Here is a 24,488-nt window from a genome sequence, read left to right on the forward strand (position 1 = left end):
GCCCTGGGCTTTTTTTGTTTTGGAGAATTCTAATGACTTCTTCAATTTCATTAGAGTTTATAGGCCTATTTAAGTTGCTTATCTGTTCTTGATTTAATTTTGGTAATGAAATCTCTACTGAAAATTGTGCATTTCCTTTAGATTTTCAAATTTTGAGAAATATAGGTTTTTAAACTATGCCCGGATGTTTCTCTGGATTTACTCTGTGTCTGTTGTTATGTCCACCTTTTCATTCCTGATTTTATTAATTTGCATGTTCACTCTTTGTTGTTTGGTAAGTTTGGATAAAGGTTTGTCTATCTTGTATTTTCTCGAACAACCAACTTTTTGCTACGTTGATTCTTTTTATTCTTCTCCTAGCTTCCATTTTATTGATTTCAGCCCTCAATTGGATTATTTCCTGGAATCTGCTCCTCCAGGGTGGATTGTCTTCTTTGTTTTCTAAAGCTTTCAGCTCTGCTGTTAATTCTCTAGTGTGATTATTCTCCTGTTTCTTCATGTGGGCATTTAGCACTTTGAACTTTCCTCTTAGCATTGCCTTCAAAGTATCCCATAGGTTTGGGTATGTTGTATCTGCATTCTCATTGTATTCTAGGAAAACTTTAATTTTTTTTTTCTTCCTGGACCCTTGAATCGTGCAATTGGGTGTTACTTAATTTCAATAAGTTTCTGGTTTTCTGTAGTTCGTGTTTTTTTTTAATTCTAATTTTAATTAATGGTGTTCTGATAAGACACAGGGCTTTATTTCAAGTTTTTTGTACCTATTGAGATTTGCTATGCTGCCAAGAATGTGGTGGGTTTTAGAGAAGGTTCCATGTCGCACTGAGAAGAAGGTAAATTGTTTAGTATATGAGGGAAATATTCTATAGATATCTGTTAAGTCTAATTGTGCCATAACTTCTACTAGATCATTTGTTTCTTTGATAAGTTTCTTTCCAGTGTTGAGACTGGGGTGTTGAAATCTCCCACTATAAGTGTGTGTGTGTTTTATGTGTGATTTGAATTTTAGTAATATTTCTTTTACAAATGTGGATGCCTTTGTGTTTGGGGCATAAATGTTCAGAATTGAGACTTCATCCTGATGGATTTCTCCTGTGATGAGTAGGAAGTGACCTTCTTCATCTCTTTTGACTGATTTAATTTAAAGTCCAATTTATTGGATATTAGGATTGCTACTCCTGCTTATTTCTTGGGGCCATTTGATTGGAAGATCTTTCCCCAAACTTTCATTCGTAGGTCCAATCTGTCTTAGTGGTTGAGGTGAGTTTCTTGTATTCAGCAGAAGGAAGGACTGTCTTCTTATCCGTTCTGCTAATCTTTGTCTTTTTATAGGGGATTTGAGACCATTAATGTTGATGGATACTAATGACCATTGATTATTGTTCATTCTTGTTTGTTTTTGATTTGGTGATGGTGGTGAGATGATGTATGGGATTCTGTCCCTTATTCCTTTTGGTTGTTGGTAATTTGGGATTATCTATTGAGTATGTATTTCTGGTTGTAGTTAACTTCCTGGGTTGGATTTTTCTTTCCAATACTTTCTGTAGGGATGGATTGGTGGATATGTATTATTTGAATCTTATTTTGTTTCATGGAATATATTCTTTTCTCCATCTATAATGACTGAAAGCTTTGCTGGATATAGTAGTCTGGACTGGCATCCATGGTCTCTTGGTGTAGATAGAATATCTATCCAGCATCTTCTGGCTTTCAGAGTTTTGAAGGAAAAGTCAGGTGTGATTTGGTAGGTTTGTCTTTATATGTTACTTGACATTTTCCCTTTGATACTCTTAATATTTTCTCTTTGTTGTGTATGTTTGGTGTTTTGATTATTATGTGGCGAGGTGACCTTCTTTTTGGTTCAGTCTATATGGTGTTCTGTAAGCTTCTTGTATTTTCATTGGTATGTCTTTCTTCAGGTTGTGAAAGTTTTCTTGTATGATTTTGTTGATTATGTTTTCTGAGCCTTTGAGTTGGATTTCTTCACCTTCTTCTATACCTATTATTCTTAGGTTTGGTCTTTTCACAGTGTCCCAAATTTCCTGGATATTTTGTGATAGGGATTTGTTGGACTTAAGACTTTCTTTGGTTGATGAATCTATTTCCGCTAGTGTGTCTTCACCCCCTGAGTTTCTCTCTTCCATCTCTTGTATTCTGTTGGTTATGCTTACATCTGTAGTTCCTGATTGTTTACCCAGCTTTTCTATTTCCAGCATTCCCTCAGACTGTGCTTTCTTCATTGTCTCTATTTCCGATTTTAGGTCTTGAACTGTTTCCTTAAGAGATTGATATTGATTAACTTTAAGATTGATATCTTGTATTTTTGGTTAGTTTTTTCTTCCATTTCTTTAAGGGATTTTCTCATGTCCTCTTTGAGATCCTTTATCATTTCCCTGAAGATGTTTTTAAGACCATTCTCTTCTGTTTCATTTGCATTGTGATGTTCAGGTCTTACTGCTTTATGGTTCCTAGTCTCCGGTTTTCTTTTGTTGGATGTGTTTTTACATTGTCCCCTTCTCATCCTTTCTTCTGGTGGGTGTAGCAAGAGTTTCTTTTTCTCCTGGTGGGTGTGGGACAAATGTTCTCTTCTGGTAGATGCAAACAGATCCAATACTCTGATGTCAGTCCTCTTCTCATGAATGGAGCTGTCACTTTTCCCCGGGTGTCGGCAGTGTTTGGGCATGCAAGGTCTTGGGCCGGCAGATGGGTTGGGCTGCCCCTGGGTGTTAGGAGTTCGGAACCCATCAAACTCGTCTGGTATGCATGTCACTTGCATCAGGTGACTGTGAGCAGCGACAACAAACTGGAACCGGTAACAGTTCCTGGACTACCTGGACCAGCAGACGGGGGCTGGGCTGCCTCTGGGTGTTCAGAGTTTGGAACCTGCCTCCGAACTGGTCTGCTATGCAGGTGGCCATATTAGAGGAGTATCAGTTGAAAATTGACTTCCAAAACTCAGCTTACCAGCCTGGGAACTGATGGATGAATGTTAGTTAAATAAGGACCAAAGGAATTGGCTCCAGAATGTCCCTTGATAATGCTATGTCTTTGCATGTTTGTTGTAAGTTAAGAAAATCATTGACAGGTGATAGAATTCAAGCAGAGAAGAGTTTGTTATTTAAAGGTCTCATGAAAATGGGACAGGAAAGGGGGGAGATGAGCCTCCATGGACAGGAGCAATAGGAGAAAAGAAACAGGGAGGCGGGAAACAAACAGACAGAGAGCGAAAGGAGGATGAGAGGTTGGCAGGACCATTTAAAAGGGACCAGAGTGAATATGCGGAGATGATGCTCTTAGGGGCTGCAACTGATGACGTGTTCTGTCCCAACACCAAAGACAGGTCAGTATAGGTGCTTGAATACTAAGAAAGCTTGTTTTTGCCATTTTTCTCTAGTATCTTGCACGGTGTTACTGGATGAGTGATCCCCAATGCTTTTAATGTAGCTTGATTATTTTGTGGAAATAACCTGTACTACTAGGCATTTTTACCTGTGAATAATTAGGAATATGATATTATCTTTAGGTTTACTGTTCACCCAAAACAATGAATTTGTACAAAAATATTGTTAGTTTTAGTAGAATTTTGATAAATGAGGGTTATTCATAGTTACACTATGAGATTATGATAGAGGTTAGTTTAGTGGGAAAATAAACATGAGTAAAAATAGGATAGGGTGTTGCCTATGACCCTGGCTTGAAGATGATAGAAATTAAGAATAAGAAAGTGTCACACAGCTAGTGCATATTAGTTTCTATTGAGGAACCCTGTAGACTCTGGCTTAGGTTTGATTAAGCAAAACGATTAAGAAAAAGAATTGAGTCCTAGGATCGAAGATATCTCAAGTTTTTTAATCCTAACATTGAAAGATGTTTTCATATGTGTCGGTGTTCATCGTAGCTAATTAATAGCTTTAAATAATAACTTAATGTTAGCTAAAGTGTTTTTATTAATGCCTTTGAAGTAGAAAATATTGGGGAACCATGTAAAATTTGTAGAGACTTTAATTGTTTATCAAGAGACTCATTGAGGTTAAGTAACAGGAACAATGGTGGCCTGGCTAATTGCTGGCTGATGTACCTTCCTTCTAGGATGGATTGATGCTTAAGGGTGATTATTAATTCCTTGTACCTATGTCTGCCCTCATCTTTCTAAAAAACAAACTGTCGATGTATGTGTATGAACCCTGAAGATTGAAATAAGAGCTGACTGATTGGTTTTCATATATACATGTTTAGAATGTGATTCTTTTAAGAATTTTTAGATTACCCCTTTGAGATAAATAATAAAGTGATCCTTGCTTTAAGTGAAAAATGCAACCTGCCAGAAAAAAAAATACCCAAATGGGAAAAATACTTTATTTGCTTATACTCAGTTAATTTATATCAAGCTGCTTGGACGTGATATAAGTATGTAGGTTCTTCCGATGATGTTTTTTTCTTTGTTTATTTAAATTAGAAAGAAGCTTGTTTTACATGTCAATCCTAGTTCCTTATCCCTCGCTTCCTCTGGTGCCCCACACTGAAACCCTATTCATCCCTTCTGTTCCCCATGGAGGAGAGGAAATCCATGGGGGAATCTTCAAAGTCTGTCATATCATTTGGGATATGGCCTAGACCCTTGCCCATGTGTCTAGGCTGAAAGAATATCCCTCTCCGTAAAAAAGGGAATGATTTGGTTTTCACCTATAATATGTACAATATTTAATCATGTGAGGGAAATGGAAAATATTTATTTTACTTGTATTGACTTAAAATAGTATATAACCACATTGTAATTTTTATATTGCTTGAAATAATTTCCTGGTGTATATAAAATACTAGGAAAAAATAAAGACACCTTAGAAGGAAAACACTAGGAAAATATAGAATGAAAGTTGAAAGGAAGAAAACAAGAGAAGTACAGAAGGGATATTTCTGGACAGAGGTAAGAAGAGAAATAGAGATGAGAAAAGAAGATGTGGAGACCCTATAGTTGTGTGTGTTTTTCTTTTGTTGCCAACATCAGAGAGTTAAGTTTATTTTTAAACACACATTTTCTACGTATCTTAAAGTAGGCCTATAAAACCATATATTACCCCATGGCTTTTCAACAGACTTAATATTATTCCTCTTTCTTTTTTTTTCTCAGACTTTCTATAATTTGAATTAGAAACAAGTTTGTTTTACATGACAATCCTAGTTCCCTTCTCCCTCCCATCCTCCCCTACCACCCCAACTAAAAAACCTATATATCACATATCCTTTCGGCTCCCCAGGGAGGGTGAGGCCATCCCTAGTGTGTCACCAGAGTCTACAATATTTTTAAGGATAGGGGCTAGGCCCAGCCCCATGTATCTTGGCTCAGGGAGCATTCCTGTATGTGGAATGGGCTCCCAAAATCCACACCTATGCTAGGGATAAGTACTGGACTACTAGAGGAGGTAGTATATTTATAAGGTTTCCTCACTGAAACTGATATTCCTGGGTTCTAGATCAGTTGCATGCTGATATCCTAGCTATCAATCTAGGGAGCAAGAGTTCCCCAATGTTGATGTCAGCTATTTCTGTGGGTTTCTCCAGTCTGTTCTGGACTACTTTGCTCTTCACTCAACCTTCACTGCATCAGGATTATAGTTCAGTTCAGTGATTAGTTGTGGGTGTCTGCTTCTACTTCCACCAGCTGCTGGACGTGGGCTATTGGGTGGCATAAAATTCAGTCGTGCATCTCATTATCAGGAGAAGACATTTAAGGTAGCCTCTCCTCTGTTGCTTAGATTGTTAGCTGGTGTCATCTTTGTAGATCTCCAGACATTTCCTTAATGCCTGGTTTCTATTTAAACCTAAAATGTCTCCCTCTATTAAGGTATCTCCATTCTTGTTATCTTCTATTCTTCACCTGACACAAACTTTTTGCTCCCTCATGTCCTCTGCATCCTTCCTCTTCTCCCCTTTTCATTCTGCTAGCTCCCTCCCCCTCCTTATATGCTCCCAATTTGCTCAGGGGGTCGTAATGCTTTACCCTTCTCCAGGCTAGCTTGTATGTCTCTCTGAGAGTCCTCCTTGTTTACTAGCTTCTCTGGCAGTGTGGTTTCAAGGCTGGGAATCCTTTACTCTATGTCTAAAACCTGCATATGTGTGAGTACATACCATGTTTCTCTTTTTGCGATTGGGTTATCTTGCTCGCTCAGAAATGTTTCTTCTAGTTCCATCAATTTTTTGGCAAATTTCAAGATTCCATTGTTTGTCCCACTGAATAATTCTCCAGTGTGCAAATGTACCACATTTTCTCTATCCAGTTTTCAGTTGAGGGGCATCGAGGTTGCTTCCAGGTTTTGGCTATTAAAAATAGTGCTGCTATGAACATTGTTGAAGAGATGTACTTGTATGAATGTGCTTCTTTTGGAAATATACCTAAGAGTGGAATTGCTGGATCTTGTGGAAGACTGATTGCTATTTTTTGAGGAGTCGCCATACTGATTTCCAAAGTGGCTGTACAAGTTGGCACTCCCACCAGCAGTGGAGAAGTGTTCCTCTTTCTCCACATCCTCTCCGGCATAAACTGTCATTGGTGTTTTTTATTTTGGCCATTCTGAAAAGAATAAGTTTGTATCTCAGAGTTGTTTTGATTTGCATTTCCAGGATGGCTAAGGATGATGAAGACTTTCTTATGTGTCTTTCAGCCATTTTAGATTCCTCTATTGAGAATTGTCTATTTAGTTTTGTACCCCAAATTTTAATTGGATTATTTGGTGTTTTGGAGACTAGCTTCTTGAGTTATTTGTATATTTTGGAGATAAGCCCTCTGTCAGATGTGGGCTTGGTGAGTATTTTTTCCCAGTATGTGGGCTGCCATTTTGTCTTTCTGACAATCTCCTTTGCCTTACAGAAGCTTCTCAATTTCAGGAGGTCCGATTTATCAATTGATGACTTCAGTGTCTTTGCTACTGGTGTGATGTTCAGTAAGAGGTCTCCTGTACCAATTAATTCAAGGGTATTTCCCACTTTGTCTTCTAATAGGTTCAGTGTGGCTGGGTTTATGTTGAGGTCTCTGATCCATTTTGACTCATGTTTTGTATATGGCGATAGGCTTGGCTCTATCTGCAGTCTTCTACATTTCTGCATCCAGTTATGCCAGCACCATTTGTTGAAGATGTTCTCTTTGTTCCATCGTATACATTTGGATTATTTATCAAAAATCAGTTGTTCGTAGTTGTGTGGGTTAATATCAGGGTTTTCAATTTGATTCCATTGGTCTACCTTTCTATTTTTGTGCCAATACCAAGCTGTATTCTGGTATAGCTCTGGAAAAGAGGTTGAAATCAGGGATGGTGATGCCTCCACAAGTTCCTTTATTATTGTACATGGATGTTTTGGGTATCCTCGGTCTTTTTTTCTCCATATAAAGTTGAAAATTGTTCTTTCAAGTTTTTTGTGAAGAATTATGTTGGGATTTTGATGGGGATTGCGTTGAATCTGTAGATTGCTTTTTGCAAGATTGCCATTTTATCTATGTTGAGCCTACCTATCCAAGAACATGGGAGATCTTTCCATTTTCTGGTATCTTATTTAATTTCTTTCTTTAGAGACTCAAAATTCTTATAGTATAGATCTTTCAGTTGTTCAGTTAGTGTTACCCCAAGGTATTTTATATTGTTTTTGGCAATTGTAAAGGATGATTTCTCTGATGTATTTTTCCACCAATTTGTTTACAGTAGAGCTACAGATTTTTTTATTTAATCTTGTATCCAGGCACTTTGCTGAAGCTGTTTATCTTCTATAGTTGTTCCCTGGTAGAATTTTTTTTTGGTCATGTATGTAGACTATCATATCATCTGCAAATAGTGAGTGTTTGACTTCTTCCTTTATGATTTGTATTCTCTTGATGTCCTTTTGTTGTCTTATTTCTCTAGCTATAACTTCAAGGACAATATGAAGAGTTATGTACAGAATGGACAGCCTTGTTTTGTCCCCGATTTTAGAGGAATTGCTAATTGTGTGTATGCCACACAAACACAAAATTGACATGGAAAAACAACGTGTTCATAGGAAAAAGAAGAGACAACAATTTCAATTATCTTTGCTTCTCTAAAACTCTTTGTCTGATAAAATAAAATGTCATATATTATGTTTTTGCTGACATAATTAAATTTGAAAACAATCTTATGGATACTCCGCCCATGCAGGCCATTGAGAGTGTTCTTCCAAATTACCCCACTGTCCAAACCTCCCTGAAAATATTGATTATGGAATTATTGATGGTTTTTATTGCTTTAAGAAAAGGAGACATCATAATAATGTCCATGATGACCCTCTTCAAGCCATTGGTAGCTGGCTATGTATAAATGATCAGAAAATATTTCCTATCGGCAATTGGGACATAGAAATTCAAAAGATTGTTGTTCATCACCAACTAATAAAAGTGTCACTATTTCTTCATTGAGGATACTTAGGCAGTCCTTGCTTAGATTCAATGGATTCAACTATGCTACAACACCTGTAGCAATGTTTCAAAGAACACAGCAGAAGAGGGGTACAGAAAGTTTCTTAGAGCTAGAAAATAAGGATGATGTTTATGAAACAATGTCTCCTAGAAACAGCTTCATAATAAAGACTTGAACAATGACAATAAAAATGGACAAATTAACATGGAAGAGGGAAATGTTGAGCTTCCCATTCCTAGGTATAAAACAGTCAACTAAACAGGGCTAGGAAATAAAGAAATAGTCTCTCCCTAATATGAGCAAATGATTTGTTGTCAAAGACAGAAAGTTAAGGCTTGGATCCATACACACATAAAGAGCAAAAGTTCTCTCAGTTTGTTGTTATATTTTCACATGTATTTATAGAAACACTTACACCCATGTGTTGTGTCTTGTGGCAAGAATATTCAAAGAAATAGAGGATAAACACTTGAGATCAGGTCGTATATGTGAGTACATAGAATGAACATATATTGTAGGTGTTGGGAGAAGGAAGGGATAATACAATAGAACCAAGAAATAAGCTGGTGTTGCAATCCTAATGTCTAACAAATTAGATTTCTACCTAAAATCAATCAAAAGAGATGAAGAAGGTAATTTCATATTCAACACAGGGAAAGTCCATCAATATGAAGTATCAATTCTGAACATTTATTCCCCAAATATTTTTAAGCCTCAAATCAAACATAAACACTCACACACTTGTAGTAGGAGACTTCAACCCCCACTGACCACTAGATATGACCACCAGACAGAAACTTAACAAATAACAAAGAATTTACTGATGTTATGACCCAATTTTTATTAACAGACATCTACAGAACATTCCATCCAAACACAAAGAATATGCCTTCATCTCAGCGCCACATGGAACCTTCTCTAAAATCAGCCACATACTTGACAACAAGTAAACCTCCATAGATAGAAAATAATTGGAATAACTCTCCGTATCTAATCGGATCACCATGGCATAAAGTTATAATTCAAAAACACAAATTGCAGAAACGATACAAACACATGGATATAGAACAATGTGCAATTGCACCGTTCAAGGAAGAAATTTTAAAAAATTAAATAATTCCTAGAATTCAACGAGAAAGAAGATACAATATAACCAAACATATGGGTCACTTTGAAAGCAATGCTGAGAGGAAAGTTCACAACACTAGGTGCTCACACGACGAAACAGGAGAATAGACACACAGGAGAATTAACACCACAGCAGAAATCTCTTGAACAAAAGGAATCAAAGTCACACAGGATGCCAGTAAATAATCAAATTGAGTCCTAAAATCAATAAAGTAGAAACAAAGAAAACAATTCAAAGAATCAGTGTAACAAACAGTTGGTTCTTTGAGAAAATCAATAAGATAGACAAACCTTTATCCAAACTAACCAAAAGGTAGAGATGGAATCTGCCAATTAAATAATCAGAAATGAAAATGGGGACATAAAATGGACACTGAGCAAACAAAGAGAATCATAAGGTCATACTTGGAAAAGCTGCACTCCACAGAATCGAAAATTTGAAGGAAATGGACAATTTCTGCGATAGACTTCACTTATCAATATTAAGTCAATAACAGATAAGCCATTAAAATAGACCCATAGCGCCTAATGAAATAGAAGCATTCATACAAAATCTCCCAACTAGAAAGAAGCCCAGGGCTAGATTTCTTCAGTGAAGAATTCTACCAGAAATTCAAAGAAGAGCAATATCAGTACTCCCAAAAATGTTCCATAAAAATAGAAGTAGAAGTGCCATTGCTAAACTCTTTTTCGGAGACTACAATTACCTGGGTACCAAGCCACATAAAGACACAACTAAGCAAGGGAACCACAGACCAATAATCTTCATGATCACTGTTGCAAAAATACTCAATAAACTAATGGCAAATCGAATACAAGAACAAATAAGAGAAATCATGCACCAAGAACAACTAGGCTTAATCCAAGGGATAAAGGGATGGTTCAACATAATGTATTATGCGTTAATGTAAACCAACATATATACAAACTGAGCAAGAAAAAGCACATGATCATCTGAGTAGATGCTGAGTATGCCTTTAACAAAATACAGCACTGCTTCATGATACACGTTCTAGATGAATCAGGGAAAACAGGAACATACCTGAACATGATAAAAGAATGTCAAACTCTTTTTATGAGGCTACAAATACATTTATAGCCAACACACAGAGACACAACTAAGAACGAGAACTACAGACCAATATCCCTCATGAACATTGATGCAAAAATTCTCAATAAACTACTGGCAAATGGAATACTGGAACACATCAGAGAAATCATCCACCATGATCAAGTAGGCTTCATCCCAGGGATGCAAGAATGGTTCAACATACAAAAATCCATCAATGTAATCCACCATATAAACAGACTGAGGAAAAACACCACATGATCACCTCACTAGATGCCGAAAAAGCCTTTTAAAAATCCAACACCCCTTCATGATAAAGTCTTGGAGAAATCAGGGATAACAGGAACATACCTCAACATAATAAAAGCAATATACAGCAAGCCAACAGCCAACATCAAATTAAAAGGAGAGAAACTCGATGCAAATCCTCTAAAATCAGGAACAAGACAAGGCTGTTCACTCTCTTCTTACCTGTTCAATATTGTTCTTGAAGTTCTAGCAAGAGCAATAACACAACAAAAATAGATTAAGGGAATAGAAATCGGAAAGGAAGAAGTCAAACTCTCACTATTGGCAGACGATATGATAGTCTCCATTAGTGACCCGAAAAACTCTACCATGGAACTCCTACAGCTGATAAACACCTTCAGCAAACTGTCAGGATACATAATTAACTCAAAAATATCCATAGCCCTACTATATACCAATGACACATTGGTGGAGAAAGAAATCAAAGAAACATTACCTTTTACAATTGCCATAAACAACATAAAATACCTTGGGGTAACAGTAATCAAAAACGTGAAAGACCTGTACCATAAGAATTTTGAGCCTCTAAAGAAAGAAATTGAAGAAGATATCAGAAAATGGAAAGAGCTCCCATGATCTTATATACGTAGGATCAAAATAGTTAAAATGGAAATCTTGCCAAAAGCAATCTAGAGATTCAATGCAATTACCATCAAAATCCCAACACAATTCTTCACAGAACATGAAAGAACAATTATCAACATTATATGGAGAAAAAAAGACCCAGGATAGCCCAAACATCCCTGAACAATAAAGGAACTTCTGGAGGCATCACCATCCATGACTTCAAGCTCTATTACAGAGCTATAGTCTTGAAAACAGCTTCGTATTGGCACAAAAAAGAAAGGTAGACCAATGGAATAGAGTTGAAAGCCCTGATGTTAATCCACACACCTATGAACACCTAATTTTTGATAAACAATCCAAATTTATACAATGGAACAAAGAGAACATCTTCAACAAATGGTGCTGGCATAACTGGTTGCAGACATGTAGAAGACTGCAGTTAGACCCAAGCCTATCGCCTTGCACAAAACTTAAGTCAAAATGGATCACAAATCTCAACATAAATCTAGCTACACTGAAGCTATTAGAAGACAAAATGGGAAATACCCTTGAATTAATTGTTACAGGAGACTGCTTCCTGAACATTACACCAGTAGCAAAGACACTGAAGTCAACAATTGATAAATGGGACCTCCTGAAACTGAGAAGCTTCTGTAAGGCAAAGTAGACAGTCAGCATTACAAATCGGTAGCCCACAGACTGGAAAAAAATTAACCAACCCCACATCTGACAGAGGGCTTATCTCCAAAATATACAACGAACTCAAGAAGCTGATCTCCAAAACACCAAACAATCCAATTAAAAAGTGGGGTACAGAACTAAATAGACAGTTCTAATTAGAGGAATCTAAAATGGCTGAAAGACACATAAGAAAGTGCTCAACATCCTTAGCCATCTGGGAAATTCCAATCAAAACAACTCTGAGATACCAACTTACTCCTGTCAGAATGGCCAAAATCAAAAACACCAATGACAGTTCATGTTGGAGAAGATGTGGTGAAAGGCGAATACTTCTTCACTGCTGGAGGGAGTGCCAACTTGTACAGCCACTTTGGAAATCAGTATGACGACTCCTCAAAAAATGGGAATCAGTCTACCACAAGATCCAGCAATTCCACTCTTAGGCATATACCCAAAAGAAGCACATTCATACAACAAGCACATCAGTTCAACGATGTTCATAGCAGCACTATTTGTAATAGCCAGAAAGTGGAAGCAGCCTAGATGTTGCTCAACTGAAGAATGGATAGAGAAAATGTGCTACATTTACACAATGGAATCTTGAAATTTGCTGGAAAATGGATGAATCTAGAAGAAACCATTCTGAGCGAGGTGACCTAATCGCAAAAAGACAAACATGGTATGTACTCACTCATATGTGGAATATAGACATTGAGTATTGATTACCAGCCTACAATCCACATTGCCCAAGAAGCTAAGAAACAAGGACGACCCTAAGAGAAACATACATGGTCTCCTAAAGAAGACTTAATTTCAAGATCTGCTGATCTAATTGGGAGCACAGGAAGAGGGGTGAGGGAGCTAGGAGAGTGAGAATGGGAGAAGAAGAGGGATGCAGAGGACATGAGGGAGCAGAAAGTTTGGGTCACCACGGGAAGAATAGATAAGAAGAATGGAGATATCATAATAGAGGCAGACATTTCTGGTTTACAGAGAAATCAGGCACTAGGGAAATGTCTGGAGATCCACAAAGATGACACCCGCTAACAATCTAAGCAATGGAGGAGAGGCTACATTAAATGCCTTCCCCTGATTATGAGATTGATGACTGACATATACCATCCTATAGCCTTCATCCAGAAGCTGGTGGAAGTTGAAGCATACACTCATAACTAATCACTAAACTGAATTGGAACTCAGATGCAGAGAAGGACCAGTGAAGAGCACAGAGGTCCAGACCGGGCTGGTGAAACCCACAGAAACAGCTGACCTAAACATCCGGGAACTCTTGCTTCCCAGACTGATAGCTGGAATAGGAGCATGTGACTGATCCAGACCCCAGGAACATGGGTTTCTGTGAGGAAACCTCAGAAATCTACGGGACCTCCTGTAGAAGTCCAGTACTTATCCTAATCATATGTGTGGACTTTGGGAGCCCATTTCATATACAGGAATACTCCCTGAGGGAAGACACACAGAGTGGGTCTAGGCCTTATCCCAAAGGATACAATAGACACTGATGACACCCTATGGAAGGCCTCACCATCCATGGGGAGCAGAAAGGATATGTGACAGATAGGGTTTTTGTTGGGGGGTATTAGGGGTGGAAGTGTGGGAGAAGGGAACTGGGATTGTCATGTAAAACAATCCTGTTTCTAATTCAAATAAAAAAGTTGGAAAATATTTTTAAAAAACAAACAGAAAAACAAAACAAAACAAAACAGAATAAACCAACCTCCAACATCAAACTAAATGGAGAGAAAGTAAACAAGATTTCTCTAAAATCAGGAAAAAGATATGGCTGTGCACTCTCTACATATCTCTTCAATATTTTTCTTGAATTTCTAGCTAGACCAATAAGACAACAGGAGATCAAGGGAATACAAATTTTTAAATGAAGACATTGAAACTTTCATTATTTGCAGATGATATTGTAGTTTACATAAGTCACCAAAAAAAAAAACTCTACCAAGGGAATTCACACAGCTGATGCACACTTCAACAAATGGCGGGATACAAGATTAACTCAAAAAATCAATAGTTCTATTATATACATATGATAAATGGGCTGAGAAAGAAATCAGAGAAACATAGCCCTTTATAATAGTCAAAAACAACATAAAATAACTTGGAGTAATGCTAAACAAGAAAGTGAAATCCTGCCTAGAAGAAATTTTAGTCGTTTAAGAAAGAAATTAAGGAAAATACCAGAAAATGGAAAGATCTCCCATGCTCTTGGAAAAGTAAGATCAACATACTAAAAATGGCAATCTTGCCAAAAGCACTCTACAGATTGAATGCATTCGCAATTATATACCCAGCACAATTCTACACAAACCGTAGAAGAACAATTCTCAACTTTATATGGATAAAAAATAGACCCAGGATAGCCAAAACAACACTGTACAATAAAGGAACTTCTGGAGGCTTCAACACTCCTGATTTCAAGCTCTATTATAGACCTATAGTCCTGATAACAGCTTCATATTGGCACAAAATAGACAGGAAGACCAATGGAATCAAATTGAAAACCCTGATAATAACCCACACATCTATGAACACCTGATTTTTTCCAAAACCCAACAATTTTACAATGCAATAAAGAAAGCATATTCAACAAATGTTGGTGGCAAAACTGGTTGTGGTGAGTAAAATATTGCAGATAGATCCATATCTATCAACCTGCATAAAATTTAAGTCCAAATGGATCAATGACCTCAACATAAATCCAGCCATGCTGAACCTCTTAGAAGAGAAAATGGGAAGTATCTGTGAACCAAAGGTATATTTACTCAATGGTGTACTACTCAGTTTCTCAGCATGCAACCTTTCCTTAAATGCAGCATTTTGTGTCATATATCTTAAACTATCCCTGGTCCAGTTGCTTGGTGCAGCCCACAAACATGATGGGCTTCTGTCATTCAGGAGATATAAGAAGAGGATGAAGGGAATGACCAAATAAGTCTGTTCTGATTGAAATTCAATCAAATGATTTAGACAATTTGCATTGGACAGTGGAAAAGCAAAGTCAAAGGCACAGATGAAATTTGGAGACGCTTAGTGATAAATGTCACTCAAATGAAGTGAAAGTGTACTTACATTCTTGACTTGTTTAATCCTCATTTTTGTAACCTTTATTTAATCCTCATTTTGTAACTTTTATTTCTCTCTCAAAATATGACAGTGCTCAAATATATATCTGTGAATAATAAAAGTACTTTGCTTTAATGGAAATCTAAGAAATTATGTTGTAGTGGATCTTCTTTGAAAAATGATTTTTGCTATGTATGTGCTCAAAAACATTACATTTACAAAAGCAGGTTTTTTAGGGTTTTTTTTCTGATTAATTAAAACTTGTAAGAAAAGTCACTTCCCAGAATAGAGGCATGTCATAGACCTGAATATTTAAGAAAAAATCTGGAAAATCTTTAGTGGAACTGGTAACATTAGACTCTAAGAATTTAAACAGTATAGAAAAGGAAAATACTGATGAATTAACGTATTGACTTAATGCATTAAGGCTGCCCTCTTATGACAGTATCAAGCCAAAAAATACATTCACACAGTTCACATCAGAGAAAAATGCAAAAAAAATTATTCTACATGATGAAGATTGTAATCAATCCCTCTTCCAATAAGAACTGTACAATGTGAGAGACACAGATAGCAAGAGTTCACAAACCTAAGTATGATTTTCAGGCAGGATGGAGGGATTTCATGGACTCTATGTTGGTAATGTGCCATTTCCAAGAATCTCAAATCATATAATGTCTCAATGCTGCATATTTCACTTAGAAACCAAAAATTATTTCTTATTTAATAAAATAGGAGTTTTGTCTGGTTTATTCCCAGCTAATATTTATTGAATTAAATAAAATTGTTTTTGACAATTTCATCCACACACAGACACACATAATCACAAACTGAGAAAGAATAATTTGATTCTGTTTACTCTCACACTTCTCACATCTCCATACCAACCTTACCACTGATTCCACAGCCAATATACCCCATTTAGGGATCCATATTTTCTTTTTAATTTTCTTTTCTCAATCTTTAAGTGTATCATCAATGTGAATACTAATAGCTTTGAAAAAATGGTGTAACTTCATGGTTTTCAACAATAGGCTCAATAGTGAAGGCAATGTCTCTCACTATAGAAAAATATGTCAATGGCCCATAGTTCAGAACAAATTTTAAAATCACCTAAATCTGCTCCACATCCAGAACTCCCACCATATAGAAAAAGTCTAGTACAGGCTCGGTGCAGAGACACATCTAAGACATGAATTAAAATAAAACAATTTACAAGTAGCACTTCACAAAAGAGAAAATTTTATAGGTAAAAGAACAATAATCAGGTTGAAGTGTAAACCCACAGAATTAAAGGGAATATTTGCCAGTTCTACTTCTGACAGCATTATCATTGAGAATACATCAAACACTAAAAACCAGAATCAGAAAATAAATATTCCAAACAAAATGGTCCTTTTCCATGAGAAGAGTATTATTTTAAGAGAGAAATTGCCTAAAAGCATTTCATAAAATTTCAATGTGCACTAGTCTTTTGGGAAATGTAAATCATAGCACTGTCAAGATTTCTGCTTACCCAAGCAGAAGGACAATGATCAAAATAACAAAAAATAACAATCCTCAGAGGGGGTTCAGATAAAATGTAGCACCCAATCACTCCTGGTTGGGTTGCAAAATTTTACAACTATGAAGCTTATGTGGAAATTTGCTAAGAGGATGATATTAAATATACCATGTGAAAAAACTACACCAACATATGCCATATGTCCAAAGGCCTTGACTTCCTATCCCATGGATACATTCTCAGTCATATTTATAGATGTTCCATTCACAATAGCTAGGAAATGGTAACCACCTAAAAAGTCTTCAATTCAGGAATCGATAATAATAATGGGTTCCCTGTCAACTGTGCAACACAATACAGATGTAATTAAAAATGAAATCTTGAAGTTTTCACGTAAATGATATGAAGTAGTTAATCCAGACCAGGATATAAAGAATTAATTTTATTTCTTATCTGTAGTTACTTCCTCCTCAGGTCTGTGTTGATGATACTCAGTGAACATTTATATCAGAAGATGTGTAGTATGGAGCTGAGGATTGGCAGATTAATGCATGATAATGCTGCTATGAAGATGTAACCATAATCAAAGAGCTAATGTTCCAAGTGCGGTTGAGGATGATAATTTAATACAATAATTGAACCCTGGTTCAGGAAGTAAATAATCACTTGATTAAGAATCAAGGATTATATTTATATTTATTTTTAAATTTTATTTTGAATTAATTATATCATGTTAAAATCTAACAGCTTGGACATTGGACATAGGAATTCCTTTATGGAAAACATCAATGGCTGAACAATTTATTGTGGGATATACAAAGAAATGGAGAAGAGACGTAAACTTTGTTAACCTTTATATATTTGGGAAAATGAGACCAAGTAGTGAAGTAGCAACAAAGAAGAATGTATATGGTTTTAGCCCTGAAAGGACAGTGCGAATAACCAGTGAATTTTCCAGCCATACAGAAAAGGCAATAGTGTGGGAAGAGAAAATAATAAAATAAACTCTTCCAACTAACATCATCTGGAATGAATTGTGAAAATTCAATTTGATGTTACATAAATCCTAAGCCAAAGGCACTGTTGGGGATTTGGAGATGACTTGCCACTCATGTAATTCTTAAAGTGTATTGACTTTATAAATTAACTTGGTGACTTTCTTCATGTGATATTTAAATCATAATGTGTAGTAAACAAAAAGCAAGCACTTTTATTATGTGCAAGGTTCCAAACATAGGTATAAACTTGGGAACAGAAAAAAAACTATCTTATTACTGAAAATGTCAAGCAGTATATTTCTGGTAGATTGTACATGATGAAGGATTCTGGTTATTATTTGAGTATATTTACTCCTAACTTACATGATTTACACTTCAGAAAAATGAACATGTTCAAATAAAATATGCTGAATCATTTTCCACAGTACATTTAGATACATCCAGGAAAATGTGATATCCATATATTTAAGAGGCAATCTTGAAAAGATTTCGGGCAACTGATCATTTTAAACATTTAAATTATAGGTATAGAATAGAGGAAAACTCTTTTACGTAAATCACCATAGAATTTCTATATTTTACTATGAATTATAGAGAGATGCAGAAGGACACAGGTGAGCTTTATCAAAATTTAGATATTTGAGGTTTTGAGATACTGAGACATTGTTGACAGAAATTTCATTTATTGGGAAGACATTGAAATAAACTCATTTAACATCACAAGAATTGAGAATGTATAAAGAAGTCTCTAATTTATTAATGAAAATGAACACAAATAACATAAATGAATAAGGACTTGAAGAGTGGTCTATAGAAAATAATGTAATGGAGTAATGAAGTAACATGTCACTTTATTCCTTTGGATAATACAAATAAAACTCTCATTGAAAAGCATAACAAATATATTACAATTTGTCTGTGTTCAATGACAGAGTATTCACAAAATGGTGGAGGCAATTAAATTCTCACACAGGTGTTAGGGAACTGTAAAATCCTTCTGAAGCCTGCCTCTATTCATACTAGTCCTGAGCATAAAGCCAAAAATAGAGCAGTTTAGTTCTTGATAAACAGAAGTCAGTGGATACTGTACTTTGTTCCAAAAGGTCAGTGAACAAAGAGGCATATCATCAATCTGTAATTGGATTATAAAATTGATTCTCTACTCATTGTTATTTACAGTTAACAGACAACAAAATCAAATGAAAGAAGAATAAAAACTAGTGTAGCTTAGACTGTTATTTTAAAAATCATACAATTTGTAATATCACACAGACATCACAAAGAACTAGATTGTGTCTTGGGACAGGGTGAAGGGATTTCATGGAAGAAAGAATATATGTATCTTGTGGACTCAGCTCTGTCACCCTGAATGCACAGCATGCTTCAGTATTTAAAATTTTATTCCAGACTCCACAAATATTTTATGACCCGTCCCGTGGGTCCAGTTATTCAGGGTTCCTGAAAGAGTCATGGGTGAGAGAAGGGAAGAAGACCAAGCAGCGCAACAAAAGGACCAGAGTCCATCTGTGCAGTGTCAAGGTCTCCGTTTATTGGGGCTATAGAGTGGGCTTATATAGCCCTGCAACAAGGAAAGTGGATTAGTGGGGAGAATAACAGGAAGGAACATCTGGTGTATGCTGGGGCCGGAACATTCTTCTTATCAGCTGGAACATCTTGTGGTCTTCTCCTGAACAGCGAACAGGGAAGCTCCATGTCCCTTTCTCAGAACAGAAGCAGTTAGCAGGTCCACTTGTTCAAACCATCTAATTACAGGTTACAGGAGGCTCACAGAGCTGGCTTTAAGCTGCAAACTTAAAGGTCATAAAAAGGTTTACAAAAGGTGTGCTTTAATCTGTGTAGTTTTGGGCCCATGGCCCTTTACAATTTTATTTTTCATTTTTCAAAAAGGTAGTTTGTCACTATTGTGTCCAGTAACATGCCTTTTTTTAAAAAAATTAAAATTCAATTTCCCACATAGAGAAAATATTTGGGTAATTCTTCTGTGATTACTAAATTCTTCATCACAATGTTGTCAACCTCCATCCACACAAACAAGTTCCTTTCATGCATCACTTATTTTAATTTTTACTTGTAGCCCTATTTGTGTGCCTTTAGCTTTTGAATTTATTATTAGGCCCTGTGAACCCACCTGTAGAAAGAATAGGGCTGACCTTTGTTATTCCTACCCCTAACCCAATAGTAGCCTCTAGTTCATAATTGAAGTGTACAATCCCATGAGACACATGTTCTTCAGTAACATCCAGCAGAAACAAATTTGTTACTTTATGTCAGTATAAGAAAATATGCTACTTGTGAATAATTATCCAAAAAAAACTTAAGATTTTTAAAACACAAGGTATTGGAAAAACACAGTCGATTCAAAATTGTCCTGGTACCTGAAGTGAGTCACTTGAAACACACACACACACACACACACACACACACACACACACACACACACACACACATACACACACACACAAACACACACACACACACTGAGAAAGAGGCAGAGACAGAGACATAGAGACAGCAGCAGAGGCAAAACCAGAGACAAAGACACATGAAGATTGAACAAGAAGTGCAGAGACATCTTTTTCTGGGATCACTGAATTTTATTGCAATTCTGGAAAAGCCCGTTGAGATTTCTTAATTTTGAAAATTATATATGTATATTATGACTCTAAACAGCTCCTTGGAATATGTCTTAATGGTTTAATATACTATTTAATAGATAGTTTGTCTTCTATGTTCCTTGATACTCTATTCACAAAAGCTGGGAAAGGAAAAATATTAATATTCTATGCCTGTTTAATGAATACTAAGATAGTAGGAAATCTATAAAATGTTATTATATGGTAAAGAAAAATGAAGTCATGATATTTGCAGGTAAATGAAAGGCACTATTAGAAGATCCAACTGAGTATTATAACTAAGCCCTTAAGTATAAAAAAGACAAATGTGGCATGGTATATCTCTTCTGTTATTCCTAGCTCTGATTATTCAGTTGAAAGTTTAGGACTCACTTGAGAGCTTATAACTCATATGCACTTAACAACAGTAAACATAATGAACATACAAAATTCAACAAAGTTAAAGGGGTGCATATTGGAGGGTTAAGAGGGAAGAAATAGATGTGGGGAATAATGCAATTATGTTATATATAAAAATAGACACAATAATTAGATAATACTTGTAAAAATTGTCATGAAGGGCAGACTAATGCTTTATAATGGTGCAGTTATTAACCATGGGTTTTAAAAACATACAACAGCCTGCGCTTGGGTCCACAAAATGGTGACGTGCAAGAGGAAAGCTGCAGCTTGAGCGATGAGGGGAGCACACCCAGCCCAACAAGTTATTCAGCCATTCTTGTCAAGTTCACCAAACAGCAGCAGGCTTCCCATTACCTGTATGTGAGAGAGCACAGAGATCGATGAGACACTCAGTCCACGTGGCCTTCCAATAAGACCCTTTTTGTCCTCAATGTGCCCCCGTACTGCACAGAGGAGCGCCTGTCCTGACTCCTGTCCTCCTGTGGCACCATCAAGACAGTCGACTTGAAAGAGAAGCCTGACCATGCTGAGAGCGCTAAAGAGGCAAAGCCAGAGTTTTTTCACCCGAAGCTCATTCCGGACTTTCAGGTAGCTTATGTGGTATTCCAGGAGTGTCAGCTGCCTTGAATCTGAAGGGCCCATTTCTGGTTTCTACAGGGAACACTCTGTGAGGAGCGGGATTCATAAGTGGATCAATGAGTACAAAGAGTCGGTATTAGACCCAGAGGCCCTGAGGGTCGAAGTAGACACATTCATGGAGGCTTACGACAAGAAGATAGCTGAGGAGGAGACCAAGGCAAAGCAGGAGGAAGGTGTTCCTGATGAGGAGGGCTTGGTGAAGGTGACCCACAGGGGCCACAGGCCTGTGCTCCCTCAAACAGAAGCAGCCAGCCTGCGTGTTCTCAAGAGGGAGAAAAGTAAACGTGCATGCAAGGAGATGCTCAACTTCTATGCCTGGCAGCACCGAGAGAAGATGGAGCATCTGGCACAGCTGCGCAAGAAGTTTGAGGAGGACAAGCAGAGGATTGAACTGATGCGTGCCCAACGCAAATTCCGACCCTACTGAGCTGTTCTGGTCGCTGGAGAGCAGGCTTTGAAAACACAGGACCAACAGGACTGCTCCCTTAGGGACTGTGATTTGGGAAGCAGACACCAGGCCAAGAAGCTGCTGCTGTGTCTCCAGCTCCATCTCTGTACCCACTGGCTGGAAGTGCAAGGCCAAAGGAGGATGTGGCCTTCAGAGAGCTGGCTTTTCCTTCTCAAGCCTGTAAAGACACCTGGGAAACCAGACTGTCTGCTCCCACCCTTTGCCCTCTATGAAGCCCCTGCCCACAACAGAGTCATTTGCAATGCAGTGAAGATGGGAGAGGATTTTATTGCCACACAGCCTGGTACCAGGACCAGCTCCAGACCCTTTCCCAGTCCTGCTCCCCCATCTCCATGAGCTCCCCTGTCCCCTTCTTGAAGTCATATATTAAAGGTCAGAAACATATTCCCATGCTCCTAGTTCTGCCACAGAAGTCTCTGCTGCCCCTCTTAGTGTTCGATACCAGTGAGACTCACCCCACATTTAGTGGGCTGAGGGTGCTGGATAGGAAGTGTGAACGAGCTCGAAGGCCAGAGCTACAGCCTCGAAGCAGTCCTGGGTTAGCTCTTGAGGAAGGGGCTGACAATTCCAGCCACAAGGTGGTGGATGTTCATGTAGATGTAGTGATTGCCTGGGATTTCCACATACTGGAACTGCTGGAGAAAGGTGCAGGTGGTGAGATATTGTCTTTCCAATCAGGAGACTCCCATAGCTGACTGCCTCCAAGTGGGTCAGAGACAACCCTCTTCCCAGCAGCCTGAGGACTTGGAGGCTGTTCCAGGAATATAGGCATTTGAGCTGTGAGACTACAGTGCTAAACTTGGGCAGTTACAGTCAGGGTCCTTGCAAGTTTTGATGGACATGAAGCACTGTCATCTCCATGAAAGGCAGGGTTCAGGACAGCTCCCACTGCAGAGCACCCCAAATAGGAGAACCCCCTTCCTGGTAGTGTGCCTGGGTTGTGTGCAAAGGATACAGGCCTAGGAAATTTAAGTGGATGATGACAATAGAGAGCCAGGGCCTACACTGGCTCCTCATTCCAGCACAGGCTTCCCCTGCTCAGTAGCCATCACACTTGCCAATGTGCTGGTTCCAGGATCAGTGAAGGCAAGTGCATGACTGCTTCTAAGAGCTGGGCCCCAAGTAATCCTGGCAAGGAGTCAGGTGAGGACAATAAAACTGAGGATCTGCAAACCAAAAAAAAATACAAAAGTGCTAAGTGTAGGTTATTCTACATGTTAAAGAAGAAAGAACCATAGAATAAACAAGTACTGCAGAGCCCTGATATTAGCCTTCTTTCTTCCCAAAACTCTATGACAAGTTCCTATGTCTACGAACAACATATACCTGGGTTTTACTTGTTAAGAAGTCGTCAAGGCAAGGATAGTACTTGTTCTATGAAAAGTAAAGGATTACTTACAGTTTGAATATAGATCTCATTTGTACAAGTGCGCAGTATTTCTGACCATCAGTATTTTATACAGTGTTTCATTTGATATTTTAGTCAATGGTATCTCTATGTATTACCAGTGGACATCTAATACCATTTTCTATTACTTATACAGTTATTTTTAATGACATCTCTTACATGTCTGTGACACTGATAGTAAATTCAAGGTACTGGAAGAATAATGTAGTCAATAAATGTAAAGGTTTAAAAATATGTTAAGACATATCCACATCATTATAGGAAATCTTAAGTTTTAACGTCTTAACTTCCAAGAGTCTGATTATTCATTGCACAGTTTTAAATTCCTTTAACTGCACTTATATTATGTTGAGGCTTGAAACTGGTTTAAACATGCATGTCACATTTGTTAGTGAATCATATATTACATTGTGTGACCTTTACATACTGGTATACTCCTGGATGCAAAATTATTACTTACAAATGATCTCTCTCTGGGAAATCCTTTCCTTCTGAAGGAATATTCCATCGTTCCAAAATAACCTGACCTTAAGAATAAGCTTATTTGTTTAGGGTATGAGATCATTCAGCATTCAGCAGGGCCAAATAAAAAATAATGGAAAGATGTAAGTTCATGTAATGCAAGACAATTGGTTGATTCCACGACACTCCCTATAATTAGCTTTATAAAACACTGTGTCAATTCAGTTCCTTCAAAACTAATAACCCAATTTTACCTTCTGCAGAAGATCAAGGCTGGCACCACCATTGCAAAGATACTGCTTCTGGCTTTGGCAGTTTGTCTGGCTCATGCTCTTAATGAGGTAAATAAATTTGGTCTAGAATGTCTGAGGTTCCTCAATAGCAAATGAGGCCAAACCATGAGCAATTCCCCAAGGTCCCAGGTCTAAAATGCTTTGTTAATTGAGTCATCATAGTACCCTGTGTTATTCTACTTACCTAAAACTATAATCATGTACTAATGAAAATATTATTGATTGATATTTCCAGTAATTTTACTTATTTCCAATGACTGGGATCAGAGAAGCAAACACCACTTCCCATCCCAATGCCTGCGCTTATCTTCTCTTTGTCTTTGTTGTTTTACAGCTTGAAGGAGACTGGGTTAGCGTTGCCATAACTGCTGGCAATGTTGAGAAGATAGAGA

General features: G+C 37.4%; 1 pseudogene; it reads left to right on the forward strand.

The window, feature by feature from the left end:
- Nucleotides 1-3,284: 3,284 nt before the first annotated feature.
- On the forward strand, nt 3,285-21,944 carry LOC118237648 (annotated as a pseudogene).
- Nucleotides 21,945-24,488: the final 2,544 nt, after the last annotated feature.

The sequence above is a fragment of the Cricetulus griseus genome, unplaced genomic scaffold (assembly GCF_003668045.3).
Source record: "Cricetulus griseus strain 17A/GY unplaced genomic scaffold, alternate assembly CriGri-PICRH-1.0 unplaced_scaffold_2, whole genome shotgun sequence".
Taxonomy (NCBI): Eukaryota; Metazoa; Chordata; class Mammalia; order Rodentia; family Cricetidae; genus Cricetulus; species Cricetulus griseus.